Here is a 12,682-nt window from a genome sequence, read left to right on the forward strand (position 1 = left end):
ATCATATATTAGTGCAGAATACAACTATGCATTAAAACAATATTTTCATATTTTTTGAAAATTTCTCAAAATCTATGTGTTAATCCTAGGGCTGTTCAATATGGTAAAACCGAACCGTACCGAACCGAACCGAACCGAAATAGATAATATGGTTTGGTTTTGGTATATACCATATAAACCGAATGTATATAATTTTATAAAAACCGTAGGATTTAGATATGGTTTGGTATATAACCGATTAAACAGAATAAACCGAACAAAACCGATTAAAAATTGAAACATGTAAATATGTATCTATTTTATAACAATACATGAAAATCTATTTGTTACATAAGTTAAATTTGTGTTAATAACTATTACCATAATTTTATAGTAATAAAAAACCTTAATTTGTAAAACACTTGAAATATAACTAAATAACAATACATCGCAATTCAGACATCTTACGTCTCTTTTGATCTTTTTGCTTTATTTTAGTTTTCACTAAATTAATATGAAGATTATAAATTTGATGGATAATAATTAATGGAAAATTTCAATTGAAAAAGCATGACTTTAATGAACACTAAATATGGAAGAGTGGAAAAACTTTTCTTTCATGTTTCTGTTTTGTTTCATATTTTTATTTTCAAAATTTCAAGCTTTGATTTTAGTTATAGATTTGATTATTTTATTTGATGGTAGAAGCATTTTTACTTTTTTGTTCATTTATTTGAACATGTAATATATTTTTAATAAATGACTCTGTCGACAATATGACTCTAAAATTCATATAATATGATCTCAAACAAAATAATTATGTTTTTTGGTATAAAACCGAATAAACCGAAAAACCGACGGTATATAAACCGAACCGAACTGAAGTAAATATTGATTTAGAATGGTAGTTATATTTTACTAACCGAAATACTGAAAACCGAAAAAAACCGAACCGAAACCGAACCGATATCCGGATTGAACACCCCTAGTTAATCCCCCTTACGAAAATATTGAGTTTTCGGTAAATGTTTTATATACCGAAGCATATATTCATTACTGTTGTTTAAAAATTTTCACCACATTCTACATTTGTATTAATGTGTGATAAACTCTCTTTCATGGTGTATGAGAATAGTTATAATTTTTTTATCAATTAATTTAGTAAAACTTCGTAATACTGCCTAAATCGGTGGAATAACCACTACAAAATTGCTATTTTCTTGAAAAAGGGAGATAACAAAGGCTCCAAACCTCTTTACACATCATCATATATTAGTGCAAGATACAACTATGCATTAAAACAATATTTTTATATTTTTTGAAATTTTCTCAAAATCTATGTGTTAACCCCTACGAAAATATTGAGTTTTCGGTAAATGTTTTATATATAGAAGCATATATTCATTAGTGTTGTTTAAAAATTTTCACCACATTCTACATTTGTATTAATGTATGATAAACTATCTTTCATGGTGTATGGGAATCGTTATAATTTTTTTATCAATTAATTTAGTAAAACTTCGTAATACTGCATAAATCGGTGGAATAACCACTACAAAATTGCTATTTTCTTGAAAAAGGGAGACAACAAAGGCTCCAAACCTCTTTAAACATCATTATATATTAGTGCAAGATACAACTATGCATTAAAACAATATTTTCATATTTTTTGAAATTTTCTCAAAATCTATGTGTTAACCCCTACGAAAATATTGAGTTTTCGGTAAATGTTTTATATACCGAAGAATATAATCATTAGTGTTGTTTAAAAAAATTTCACCACATTACACATTTGTATTAATGTATGCCAAAATCTCTTTCATGGTATATGGGAATAGTTATAATATTTTTATCAATTAATTTAGTTAAACTCCACAATACTGCCTAAATCGGTGGAATAACCACTACAAAATCGCTATTTTCTTGAAAAAGGGAGACAACAAAGGCTCCAAACCTCTTTAACCAACATTATATATTAGTGCAAGATACAACTATGCATTAAAACAATATTTTCATTTTTTTTGAAATTTTCTCAAAATCTATGTGTTAACCTCTACGAAAATATTTAGTTTTCGGTAAATGTTTTATATACCAAAGCATATATTCATTAGTGTTGTTTAATAATTTTCACCGTATTCTACATTTGTATTAATGTATGATAAACTCTCTTTCATGGTGTATGAGAATAGTTATAATTTTCTTATAAATTAATTTAGTACAACTTCGTAATACTGCCTAAATCGGTGGAATAACCACTACAAAATTGCTATTTTCTTGAAAAAAGGACACAACAAAGGCTCCAGACCTCTTTAAACATCATCATATATTAGTGCAAGATACAACTATGCATTATAACAATATTTTCATATTTTTTGAAATTTTCTCAAAATCTATGTGTTAACCCCTACGAAAATATTGAGTTTTCGGTAAATGTTTTATATACCGAAGCATATATTCATTAGTGTTGTTTAAAAAAAATTTCACCACATTACACATTTGCATTAATGTATGATAAACTCTCTTTCATGGTGTATGAGAATCGTTATAATTTTTTTTATCAATTAATTTCGTAAAACTTCGTAATACTGCCTAAATCGGTGGAATAACCACTACAAAATTGTTATTTTCTTGAAAAAGGGTGACAACAAAGGCTCCAAACCTCTTTAAACATCATCATATATTAGTGCAAGATACAACTATGCATTAAAAAAATATTTTCATATTTTTTGAAATTTTCTCAAAATCTATGTGTTAACCCCTACGAAAATATTGAGTTTTCGGTAAATGTTTTATATACCGAAGAATATAATCATTAGTGTTGTTTACAAAAATTTCACCACATTACACTTTTGTATTAATTCATGCCAAAATCTCTTTCATGGTATATGGGAATATTTATAATATTTGTATCAATTAATTTAGTTAAACTCCACAATACTGCCTAAATCGGTGGAATAACCACGACAAAATCGCTATTTTCTTGAAAATGGGAGACAACAAAAGCTCCAAACCTCTTTAAACATCATCATATATTAGTGCAAGATACAACTATGCGTTAAAACAATATTTTCATATTTTTTAAAAAAATTTCAAAATCTAGGTGTTAACCCCTACGAAAATATTGAGTTTTCGGTAAATGTTTTATATACCGAAGCATATATTCATTAGTGTTGTTTAAAAATTTTCACCATATTATACATTTGTATTAATGTATAATATACTCTCTTTCATGGTGTATGAGAATCGTTATAATTTTTTTATCACTTAATTTAGTAAAACTTTGTAATACTGCCTAAATCGGTGGAATACCCACTACAAAATTGCTATTTTCTTGAAAAAGGGAGACAACAAAGGCTCCAAACCTCTTTAAACATCATCATATATTAGTGCAAGATACAACTATGTATTAAAACAATATTTTCATATTTTTTGAAATTTTCTCAAAATCTATGTGTTAACCCCTACGAAAATATTGAGTTTTCGGTAAATGTTTTATATACCGAAGCATATATTCATTAGTGTTGTTTAAAAATTTCACCATATTCTACATTTGTATTAATTTATGATAAACTCTCTTTCATGGTGTATGAGAATCGTTATAATTTTTTTTACTTAATTTAGTAAAACTTCGTAATAGTGCCTAAATCGGTGGAATAACCACTACAAAATTGCTATTTTCTTGAAAAAGGGAGACAACAAAGGCTCCAAACCTCTTTAAACATCATCATATATTAGTGCAAGATACAACTATGCATTAAAACAATATTTTCATATTTTTTGAAATTTTCTCAAAATCTATGTGTTAACCCCTACGAAAATATTGAGTTTTCGGTAAATGTTTTATATACCAAAGCATATATTCATTAGTGTTGTTTAAATTTTTTTACCATATTCTACATTTGTATTAATGTGTGATAAACTCTCTTTCATGGTGTATGAGAATCGTTATAATTTGTTTATCAATTAATTTAGTAAAACTTCGTAATAATGCCTAAATCGGTGGAATAACTACTACAAAATTGCTATTTTCTTGAAAAAGGGAGACAACAAAGGCTCCAAACTTCTTTAAACATCATCATATATTAGTGCAAGATACAACTATGCATTAAAACAATATTTTCATATTTTTTGAAATTTTCTCAAAATCTATGTGTTAACCCCTACAAAATATTGAGTTTTCGGTAAATGTTTTATATACCGAAGCATATATTCATTAGTGTTGTTTAAAAATTTTCACCATATTCTACATTTGTATTAATGTGTGATAAACTCTCTTTCATGGTGTATGAGAATAGTTATAATTTTTTTATCAATTAATTTAGTAAAACTTCGTAATACTGCCTAAATCGGTGGAATAACCACTACAAAATTGCTATTTTCTTGAAAAAGAGAGATAAAAAAGGCTACAAACCTCTTTACACATCATTATATATTAGTGCAAGATACAACTATGCATTAAAATAATATTTTTATATTTTTTGAAATTTTCTCAAAATCTATGTGTTAACCCCTACGAAAATATTGAGTTTTCGGTAAATGTTTTATATATAGAAGCATATATTCATTAGTGTTGTTTAAAAATTTTCACCATATTCTACATTTGTATTAATGTATGATAAACTATCTTTCATGGTGTATCAGAATCATTATAATTTCTTTTATCACTTAATTTAGTAAAACTTCGTAATACTGCCTAAATCGGTGGAATAACCACTACAAAATTGCTATTTTCTTGAAAAAGGGAGACAACAAAGGCTCCAAACCTCTTTAAACATCATTATATATTAGTGCAAGATACAACTATCAATTAAAACAATATTTTCATATTTTTGAAATTTTCTCAAAATCTATGTGTTAACCCTACGAAAATATTGAGTTTTCGGTAAATGTTTTATATACCGAAACATATATTCATTAGTGTTGTTTAAAAAAATTTCACCACATTACACATTTGTATTAATGTATGCCAAAATCTCTTTCATGGTATATGGGAATAGTTATAATATTTTTATCAATTAATTTAGTTAAACTCTACAATACTGCCAAAATCGGTGGAATAACCACTATAAAATCGCTATTTTCTTGAAAAAGGGAGACAACAAAGGCTAAAAACCTCTTTAACCATCATTATATATTAGTGCAAGATACAACTATGCATTAAAACAATATTTTCATATTTTTGAAATTTTCTCAAAATCTATGTGTTAACACCCCTACGAAAATATTGAGTTTTCGGTAAATGTTTTATATACCGAAACATATATTCATTAGTGTTGTTTAAAAAACTTTCACCACATTACACATTTGTATTAATGTATGCCAAAATCTCTTTCATGGTATATGGGAATAGTTTTAATATTTTTATCAATTAATTTAGTTAAACTCCACAATACTGACTAAATCGGTGGAATAACCACTACAAAATCGCTATTTTCTTGAAAAAGGGAGACAACAAAGACTCTAAACCTCTTTAACCATCATTATATATTAGTGCAAGATACAACTATGCATTAAAACAATATTTTTATATTTTTGAAATTTTCTCAAAATCTATGTGTTAACCCCTACGAAAATATTGAGTTTTCGGTAAATGTTTTATATACCGAAACATATATTCATTAGTGTTGTTTATAAATTTTCACCATATTCTAAATTTGTATTAATGTATGATAAACTATCTTTCATGGTGTATCAGAATCGTTATAATTTTTTTATCACTTAATTTAGTAAAACTTCGTAATACTGCCTAAATCGGTGGAATAACCACTACAAAATTGCTATTTTCTTGAAAAAGGGAGACAACAAAGGCTCCAAACCTCTTTAAACATCATTATATATTAGTGCAAGATACAACTATGCATTAAAACAATATTTTCATATTTTTTGAAATTTTCTCAAAATCTATGTGTTAACCCCTACGAAAATATTGAGTTTTCGGTAAATGTTTTATATACCGAAGAATATAATCATTAGTGTTGTTTAAAAAAATTTCACCACATTACACATTTGTATTAATGTATGCCAAAATCTCTTTCATGGTATATGGGAATAGTTATAATATTTTTATCAATTAATTTAGTTAAACTCCACAATACTGACTAAATCGGTGGAATAACCACTACAAAATCGCAGTTTTCTTGAAAAAGGGAGACAACAAAGGCTCCAAACCTCTTTAACCATCATTATATATTAGTGCAAGATACAACTATGCATTAAAACAATATATTCATATTTTTTGAAATTTTCTCAAAATCTATGTGTTAACCTCTACGAAAATATTGAGTTTTCGGTAAATGTTTTATATACCAAAGCATATATTCATTAGTGTTGTTTAATAATTTTCACCATATTCTACATTTGTATTAATGTATGATAAACTTTCTTTCATAGTGTATGAGAATAGTTATAATTTTCTTATAAATTAATTTAGTACAACTTCGTAATACTGCCTAAATCGGTGGAATAACCACTACAAAATTGCTATTTTCTTGAAAACGGGACACAACAAAGGCTCCAGACCTCTTTAAACATCATCATATATTAGTGCAAGATACAACTATGCATTAAAACAATATTTTCATATTTTTTGAAATTTTCTCAAAATCTATGTGTTAACCCCTACGAAAATATTTAGTTTTCGGTAAATGTTTTATATACCGAAGCATATATTCATTAGTGTTGTTTAAAAAATTTCACCATATTCTACATTTGTATTAATGTATAATATACTCTCTTTCATGGTGTATGAGAATCGTTATAATTTTTTTATCACTTAATTTAGTAAAACTTCGTAATACTGCCTAAATCGGTGGAATAACCACTACAAAATTGCTATTTTCTTGAAAAAGGGAGACAACAAAGGCTCCAAACCTCTTTAAACATCATCATATATTAGTGCAAGATACAACTATGCATTAAAACAATATTTTCATATTTTTTGAAATTTTTTCTCAAAATCTATGTGTTAACCCCTACGAAAATATTGAGTTTTCGGTAAATGTTTTATATACCGAAGCATATATTCATTAGTGTTGTTTAAAAATTTTACCATATTCTACATTTGTATTAATTTATGATAAACTCTCTTTCATGGTGTATGAGAATCGTTATAATTTTTTTTACTTAATTTAGTGAAACTTCGTAATACTGCCTAAATCGGTGGAATAACCACAACAAAATTGCTATTTTCTTGAAAAAGGGAGACAACAAAGGCTCCAAACCTCTATAAACATCATCATATATTAGTGTAAGATAAAACTATGCATTAAAACAATATTTTCATATTTTTTGAAATTTTCTCAAAATCGATGTGTTAACCCCTACGAAAATATTGAGTTTTCGGTAAATGTTTTATATACCAAAGCATATATTCATTAGTGTTGTTTAACTTTTTTTACCATATTCTACATTTGTATTAATGTGTGATAAACTCTCTTTCATAGTGTATGAGAATCGTTATAATTTTTTTATCAATTAATTTAGTAAAACTTCGTAATACTGCCTAAATCGGTGTAATAACCACTACAAAATTGCTATTTTCTTGAAAAAGGGAGATAACAAAGGCCCCAAACCTCTTTACACATCATCATATATTAGTGCAAGATACAACTATGCATTAAAACAATATTTTTATATTTTTTGAAATTTTCTCAAAATCTATGTGTTAACCCCTACGAAAATATTGAGTTTTCGGTAAATGTTTTATATATAGAAGCACATATTCATTAGTGTTGTTTAAAAATTTTCACCATATTCTACATTTGTATTAATGTATGATAAACTATCTTTCATGGTGTATCAGAATCGTTATAATTTTTTATCACTTAATTTAGTAAAACTTTGTTATACTGCCAAAATCGGTGGAATAACCACTACAAAATTGCTATTTTCTTGAAAAAGGGAGACAACAAAGGCTCCAAACCTCTTTAAACATCAATATATATTAGTGCAAGATACAACTATCCATTAAAACAATATTTTCATATTTTTTGAAATTTTCTCAAAATCTATGTGTTAACCTCTACGAAAATATTGAGTTTTCGGTAAATGTTTTATATACCGAAGCATATATTCATTAGTGTTGTTTAATAATTTTCACCATATTCTAAATTTGTATTAATGTATGATAAACTCTCTTTCATGGTGTATCAGAATCGTTATAATTTTTTTTATCACTTAATTTAGTAAAACTTCGTAATACTGCCCAAATCGGTGGAATAACCACTACAAAATTGCTATTTTCTTGAAAAAGGGAGACAACAAAGGCTCCAAACCTCTTTAAACATCATCATATATTGGTGCAAGATACAACTATGCATTAAAACAATATTTTCATATTTTTTGAAATTTTCTCAAAATCTATGTGTTAACCCCTACGAAAATATTGAGTTTTCGGTAAATGTTTTATATACCGAAGCATATATTCATTAGTGTTGTTTAAAAATTTTCACCATATTCTACATTTGTATTAATGTGTGATAAACTCTCTTTCATAGTGTATGAGAATCGTTATAATTTTTTTATCAATTAATTTAGTAAAACTTCGTAATACTGCCTAAATCGGTGTAATAACCACTACAAAATTGCTATTTTCTTGAAAAAGGGAGATAACAAAGGCTCCAAACCTCTTTAAACATCATCATATATTAGTTCAAGATACAACTATGTATTAAAAAAATATTTTCATATTTTTTGAAATTTTCTCAAAATCTATGTGTTAACCCTACGAAAATATTGAGTTTTCCATAAATGTTTTATATACCAAAGCATATATTCATTAGTGTTGTTTAAATTTTTTTTACCATATTCTACATTTGTATTAATGTGTGATAAACTCTCTTTCATGGTGTATGAGAATCGCTATAATTTTTTTATCAATTAATTTAGTAAAACTTCGTAATAATGCCTAAATCGGTGGAATAACCACTACAAAATTGCTATTTTCTTGAAAAAGGGAGACAACAAAGGCTCCAAACCTCTTTGAACATCATCATATATTAGTGCAAGATACAATTATGCATTAAAACAATATTTTCATATTTTTTGAATTTTTTTCAAAATCTATGTGTTAACCCCGACGAAAATATTGAGTTTTCGGTAAATATTTTATATACCGAAGAATATATTCATTAGTGTTGTTTCAAAATTTTCACAATATTCTACATTTGTATTAATGTATGATAAACTCTCTTTCATGGTGTATGAGAATCGTTATAATTTTTTTATCAATTAATTTAGTTAAACTCCACAATACTGCCTAAATCGGTGGAATAACCACTACAAAATTGCTATTTTCTTAAAAAAGGGAGACAACAAAGGCTCCAAACCTCTTTAAACATCATCATATATTAGTGCAAGATACAACTATGCATTAAAACAATATTTTCATATTTTTTTGAAATTTTTTCAAAATCTATGTGTTAACCCCTACGAAAATATTGAGTTTTCGGTAAATGTTTTATATAGAGAAGCATATATTCATTAGTGTTGTTTAAAAATTTTCACCATATTCTACATTTGTATTAATGTATGATAAACTCTCTTTCATGGTGTATAAGAATCGTTATAACTTTTTTATCACTTAATTTAGTAAAACTTCGTAATACTGCCTAAATCAGTGGAATAACCACTACAAAATTGCTATTTTCTTGAAAAAGGGAGACAACAAAGGCTCCAAACCTCTTTAAGTATCATCATAAATTGGTGCAAGATACAACTATGCATTAAAACAATATTTTCATATTTTTTGAAATTTTCTCAAAATCTATGTGTTAACCCCTACGAAAATATTGAGTTTTCGGTAAATGTTTTATATACCGAAGAATATAATCATTAGTGTTGTTTAAACAATTTTCACCACATTCCTCATTTGTATTAATGTATGCTAAAATCTCTTTCATGGTATATGGGAATAGTTATAATATTTTTATCAATTAATTTATTTAAACTCCACAATACTGCCTAAATCGGTGGAATAACCACTACGAAATTCCTATTTTCTTGATAAAGGGAGACAACAAAGGCTCCAAACCTCTTTACACATCATCATATATTAGTGCAAGATATAACTATGCATTAAAACAATATTTTCATATTTTTTGAAATTTTCTCAAAATCTATGTGTTAACCTCTACGAAAATATTGAGTTTTCGGTAAATGTTTTATATACAGAAGCATATATTCATTAGTGTTGTTTAAAAAATTTCACCATATTATACATTTGTATTAATTTATGATAAACTCTCTTTCATGGTGTATGAGAATCGTTATAATTTTTTTATCAATTAATTTAGTAAAACTTCGTAATCTTGCCTAAATCGGTGGAATAACCACTACAAAATGCTATTTTCTTGAAAAATGGAGACAACAAAGGCTCCAAACCTCTTTAAACATCATCATATATTAGTGCAAGATACAACTATGCATTAAAACAATATTTTCATATTTTTTGAAATTTTCTCAAAATCTATGTGTTAACCCCTACGAAAATATTGAGTTTTCGGTAAATGTTTTATATACCGAAGCATATATTCATTAGTGTTGTTTAAAAAATTTCACCGTATTCTACATTTGTATTAATTTATGATAAACTCTCTTTCATGGTGTATGAGAATCGTTATAATTTTTTTTACTTAATTTAGTAAAACTTCGTAATACTGCCTAAATCGGTGGAATAACCACTACAAAATTGCTATTTTCTTGAAAAAAGGAGACAACAAAGGCTCCAAACCTCTTTAAACATCATCATATATTAGTGCAAGATACAACTATGCATTAAAAAAATATTTTCATATTTTTTGAAATTTTCTCAAAATCTATGTGTTAACCCTACGAAAATATTGAGTTTTCCATAAATGTTTTATATACCAAAGCATATATTCATTAGTGTTGTTTAAATTTTTTTTACCATATTCTACATTTGTATTAATGTGTGATAAACTCTCTTTCATGGTGTATGAGAATCGCTATAATTTTTTTATCAATTAATTTAGTAAAACTTCGTAATAATGCCTAAATCGGTGGAATAACCACTACAAAATTGCTATTTTCTTGAAAAAGGGAGACAACAAAGGCTCCAAACCTCTTTGAACATCATCATATATTAGTGCAAGATACAATTATGCATTAAAACAATTTTTTCATATTTTTTGAATTTTTTTCAAAATCTATGTGTTAACCCCTACGAAAATATTGAGTTTTCGGTAAATGTTTTATATACCGAAGAATATATTCATTAGTGTTGTTTAAAAATTTTCACAATATTCTACATTTGTATTAATGTATGATAAACCCTCTTTCATGGTGTATGAGAATCGTTATAATTTTTTTATCAATTAATTTAGTTAAACTCCACAATACTGCCTAAATCGGTGGAATAACCACTACAAAATTGCTATTTTCTTGAAAAAGGGAGACAACAAAGGCTCCAAACCTCTTTAAACATCATCATATATTAGTGCAAGATACAACTATGCATTAAAACAATATTTTCATATTTTTTGAAATTTTCTCAAAATCTATGTGTTAACCCCTACGAAAATATTGAGTTTTCGGTAAATGTTTTATATACAGAAGCATATATTCATTAGTGTTGTTTAAAAAATTTCACCATATTCTACATTTGTATTAATGTATGATAAACTCTCTTTCATGGTGTATACGAATCGTTATAACTTTTTTATCACTTAATTTAGTAAAACTTCGTAATACTGCCTAAATCAGTGGAACAACCACTACAAAATTGCTATTTTCTTGAAAAAGGGAGACAACAAAGGCTCCAAACCTCTTTAAACATCATCATATATTGGTGCAAGATACAACTATGCATTAAAACAATATTTTCATATTTTTTGAAATTTTCTCAAAATCTATGTGTTAACCCCTACGTAAATATTGAGTTTTCGGTAAATGTTTTATATACCGAAGAATATAATCATTAGTGTTGTTTAAACAATTTTCACCACATTCCTCATTTGTATGAATGTATGCTAAAATCTCTTTCATGGTATATAGGAATAGTTATTATATTTATATCAATTAATTTAGTTAAACTCCACAATACTGCCTAAATCGGTGGAATAACCACTACGAAATTCCTTTTTTCTTGAAAAAGGGAGACAACAAAGGCTCCAAACCTCTTTACACATCATCATATATTAGTGCAAGATACAACTATGCATTAAAACAATATTTTCATATTTTTTGAAATTTTCTCAAAATCTATGTGTTAACCCCTACGAAAATATTGAGTTTTCGGTAAATGTTTTATATACCGAAGCATATATTCATTAGTGTTGTTTAAAAAATTTCACCGTATTCTACATTTGTATTAATTTATGATAAACTCTCTTTCATGGTGTATGAGAATCGTTATAATTTTTTTTACTTAATTTTGTAAAACTTCGTAATACTGCCTAAATCGGTGGAATAACCACTACAAAATTGCTATTTTCTTGAAAAAAGGAGACAACAAAGGCTCCAAACCTCTTTAAACATCATCATATATTAGTGCAAGATACAACTATGCATTAAAAAAATATTTTCATATTTTTTGAAATTTTCTCAAAATCTATGTGTTAACCCTACGAAAATATTGAGTTTTCCATAAATGTTTTATATACCAAAGCATATATTCATTAGTGTTGTTTAAATTTTTTTACCATATTCTACATTTGTATTAATGTGTGATAAACTCTCTTTCATG

The sequence above is a fragment of the Brassica napus genome, chromosome A4 (genome assembly GCF_020379485.1).
Source record: "Brassica napus cultivar Da-Ae chromosome A4, Da-Ae, whole genome shotgun sequence".
In the NCBI taxonomy this organism is placed as follows: Eukaryota; Viridiplantae; Streptophyta; class Magnoliopsida; order Brassicales; family Brassicaceae; genus Brassica; species Brassica napus.